Genomic DNA, 4,588 nt, shown 5'->3' with positions numbered 1-4,588 from the left:
TGCTGTGTATTCTGAATTTTAATAATTAGTTTTAAAACCAAATTCACTGCCTTTTAAAAGATGTCTCGTGTGGTCTAATCCTGAGCACACCTTTAAATCAATACTTTTTTTAAAAATGTATTTAACTACCAGTTGAAAAAACACACGTACAATTTCTAGTTATTGTTTAATCCAATGCACTAGAACTGATTTTAAATGGAGGAAAACAAAAATGGCTTTTCTATTGTGCATACTGTATATTTTGAGTAAATCTGTGTGTAGAATTTCATACAAGTTTCTCAATTTGGTTTTGCATAAACTGATGGAAAATAGACTCAAATCCACAATCTGCTTCCCCGCCCCACCCTTTTGCAAAAGCCTTGACTTGGAATAAAGCTGCACTGAACCTTTCTGCTACCTTGAGAAAGTGTTCCTTCCCCACATGAGTGTCTGAACTGAATGTGTGTTGGCTGCTTGATTGTAGAGGGTTTTGCAGCAGAGACCCAACTCCTAGGGCTGCAACTTCTGGCATTGTACAAAATACGAAAACTAATGTCATCTTGGTCACGTGGCCCAAATAGATATTTGAGATCGTTATGCTGTGCAATACTCTTCATACCAGCACCCCAACAGCTCCCAGGTAGGATTCCCCTATACAATGCCTTCCACCACCTTTTGAGTAAATCACGAGGCTAATTTCATAACAGAAAAATCAAAAGGCAATGAAGATATAATAGATACACACATCCCAGCAGATGACCATGCACTCAGTTGAGAGAAGCATCTTCGAAAGATACTTATTTTATCACAAATGGATAAGCAGGCAAGAGAGTGCAACCAGCTTCCGTGTGTGAGAAACCATTAGTTTCAAGCAATGGAAAATAGCTAACTCACAACCTTGTGCTAAATTCTAACATGGGCTTTTCAATGAGAAAATATAAACAAATGAAAATGAGGTGCAACTGTTAAGCATAGAAAGTTAAAAGGTGTACTTTGCATTATGGAATCAATTGTGTTCAAAACTCAAACAAGTCTATCTTCAAGGAAACACTAGTTACAGTACACTCATTACCTGGTGGCCACCCAAGGATCACCCACACTTCACATTAAACTGTAACTTGCCTATTGGTTTAAAGGTAAAATAAGTGTTAAGTTTCAGACATTTCTATTGCTCAAAATGAGTTATTACCATGTCAGTAAGTGTAATTTCAAAGGAGGTATTTTAACTGTTCAACTTACATGATGTAGCTCTCAATGTACGTACAGCACTTAACCACAGAACAGGATGAACACTGAGACACATTGGCCTGAATTTTTCGGTTGTTGGGCGTGTGCGATCAGCGGAGCCGGGAGCAGACGGGAAATGGGCCACCGGCCTTGATCGGCCCCCAAATGTGATTTCATGTTGGCTGGCCAATTAACGGTCAGGCAGAGTGAAACGCGCTGAAATGCTCTGCTCTCTCAGTGCGGGGGGCGGGAAGAGGGCAGATGCCAAGGTAACCGAGGGTGCGGGTGAGCACTTTGAGAGGCCTGCAGATCCAAGGCCGTCTCAACAGACTAAAGGGCATGACAAAAATGCGGCAAAATAAGTCCAAGCAGCACAATCAAGCACCTGAAAGCATACCCCAAAAAACCTGTTCCCAGATATCTCTCTTATATTTCCCCAGGGAAACTTCATCCTGCCCTGCATCAAGGTTTGAGCAAAAACGTGAATGCCATCTGGGAGAATGGCCTTGTCTGCCATCCGTAAATGTGGATGGGCCATGTAAAATCGCTGCTGATTGCATCATTGATGGGCTTAATTGCCCACTTAATTGTCAGTGGGCGCGCTTCCAACTGCCGCGTGCGCCTGCCAAGCGAAATTATCGTGCGGGTGTGTGATGACGTCAGGACACTCGCCCGATGTCATCTCGCACTATTTCACATCCGTTCAGGTTGGGCACACGCCCGCCTGTGGGATGTAAAATTCCGGCCATTCGTTGTCACGGAAAGACACGAGTGTCTACCTTTCAACTATACTTTGAATAAATAAACATACAAAACACACTGGTGAAGAGTCATACGGACTCGAAACGTTAACAGTATTCCTCTCCGCATATGCTGTCAGATCTGCTGAGTTTTTCCAGGTATTTTTGTTTTTGCTTCGGATTTCCAGCATCCGCAGATTTTTGCTTTTATACAAAACACACTGCCTGCTTAACAAGCTCCAAAAATACTGAAAGCACAGCTTGCATTTAAGTTAAAATAAGTCTTTGTTGAGACAACTGTAGGCAATGAAATCAGTACCAATTAAAAAGGGCGGAACTATCTGTCTAATGTGTAAAGCAACATCTAAACAAAGTTACCTTTAGCTTTAATCCACTAAATGTCCTTCCAATAAGGCATAGCCGCTTGGGACCCATATGTTGCTGAAAGCATTACCCTCCTTGAGAAAGTTCAATGCCAGATAGCTTGTTTCATAACAAACAATTACTCATGGGATACCAGTGTCTCCCAACTGGTCACATTGTTAGGCTGGCACAGTCTCCAGAATATACCCATTATAAAATTTTGAATGGACAAGTATTTCTAAGCAGTACATCAAGCCCAAAATTGACCAAGCTTGAAGAGTTCACAACTAACAGTTCCAACTGTATACACTCCAATGTGTTTCCTTTGTTAACTCCCCTTTTCCCCTCCCAAGGACAATTAAGGACTGGGCTAATCTTCTGCAAAACTTAATCTCCATGCCCCTTAAGGATTCATTTAAGGAAAATCTGTTGAATCTTTTTAATTAATGTGACCAGCGACAGCACTCATTGTGCACCTCCCATGAAAATTCCCTAGTGGAAAACTACAGAGGGAAATCTTACCAAGTATCAATTTTATGAGATTTTAGCACCCTCACTTTACATTCGTAATTTTTTTTATTCATTCATGGGATGTGGGCGTCGCTGGCTAGGCCAGCATTTATTGACAATCATGTTTGACAAAAGTCCTGGAGTTTTTTGAGGATACAACTAGCGGAATAGAAAAGGAGAACCAGTGGATGTAGCATATTTGGATTTTCAGAAAGCTTTTGATAAAGTCCCACATTGAGGTTAATGTGTAAAATTAAAGCACATGGGATTGGGGGTAATATATTGGCATGGATTGAAAATGGGTTAGCAGACAAGGAACAGTAGGAATAAATGGGTCTTTTTCGGAATGGCAGGCAGTGATTAGTGGGGTACTGCAGGGATCAGTGCTTGGGCCCCAGTTATTCATTATATATATCGATGATTTGGATAAGGGAACAAAATGTAACATTTCCAAGTTTGCTAATGACACAAAACTGGGTGGGAATGTGAGTGTTGAGGAGGATGTCCAGAGGCTTTAAGGTGATTTAGACAAGTTGAGTGAGTGGGCAAATACATGGCAGATGCAGTATAATGTGCATAAGCGTAAAGTTATCCACTTTGGTAGGAAATAGATTGGGAAATGTTGATGTACAAAGGGACCTGGGTGTTCTTGTACACCAATCACTGAAAGCAAGCATGCAGGTGCAGCAAGCAGTTAAGAAGGCAAATGGTATGTTGGCCTTCATTACGAAAAGACTTGAGTACAGGAGCAAGGATGTCTTACTGTACAGGGCCTTGGTGAGACCACACCTGGAGTATTGTGTGCAGTTTTGGTCTCCTTACCTAAGAAAGGATATATTTGCCAAAGAGGGAGTGCAGCGAAGGTTCACCAGGCTGATTCTTGGGATGGCAGGATTGTTGTATGAGGAGAGATTGGGCTGACTAGGCCAGTATTCACTGGAGTTCAGAAGAATGAGAGGGGATCTCATTGAAATGTATAAAATTCTGACAGGGCTGGACAGACTGGATGAAGGGATGATGTTCCCTCTGGCTGGCGGGGGGGGTCTAGAACAAGGAGTCACAATCTCAGGATACGGGGTAGGCCATTTAGGACTGAGATGAGGAGAAACTTCTTCGCTCAGAGGGTGGTGAACCACTGGAATTCTCTACCACAGAGGGATGTGGAGGCCAAGTCACCAAATATATTTAAGAAGGAAATAGATAGATTTCTAGACTCTAAAGGTGTCAAGGGGTACAGGGAGAGCGCAGGAGTAAGGCGTTGAGATAGAGGATCAGCCATCGTCATATTGAATGGCGGAACAGCCTCAAAGGCCTGAATGACCTACTCTTATTTTCTGTGTTTCTATGTTCTAACCCTAATTGCCCTTGTTCAGAGGGCATTTAAGAGTCAATCACATGAACAAAAACTCTTGCTATATAAGAGATATTCCATTTCCCAGCTCTTGGTCCGTAGTCCTGTCAGTACTCACGGGGGTTCTGTGAGAAATTTGCCAGAAGTCTGTCAAATCAGCATTTCACAAGAACAGTGTTTTGAAAACTCCAATTCTGCAAAGAGGGTTACCAAAAAATAGAGGGAAACTGGTTACTATCATTTATTAATAAGAATTAGAACTCAGGATGGGTTATGTATTTTTTACCCACTTCCAAAAAATAGAAGAGAGTTTCATTCAGCATACCGATGCAAGGTGGGGCCGATATGCCATTTCTGCTGCTGCTAATGTTGGAGGAGAGGAGACCACTTTCCCAAATTCACTAGTGATAGTTGGCAG

Source organism: Cetorhinus maximus, chromosome 16 (assembly GCF_964194155.1).
Source record: "Cetorhinus maximus chromosome 16, sCetMax3.hap1.1, whole genome shotgun sequence".
NCBI classification, from domain to species: Eukaryota; Metazoa; Chordata; class Chondrichthyes; order Lamniformes; family Cetorhinidae; genus Cetorhinus; species Cetorhinus maximus.
Note: the sequence above shows the minus strand (reverse complement) of the source record.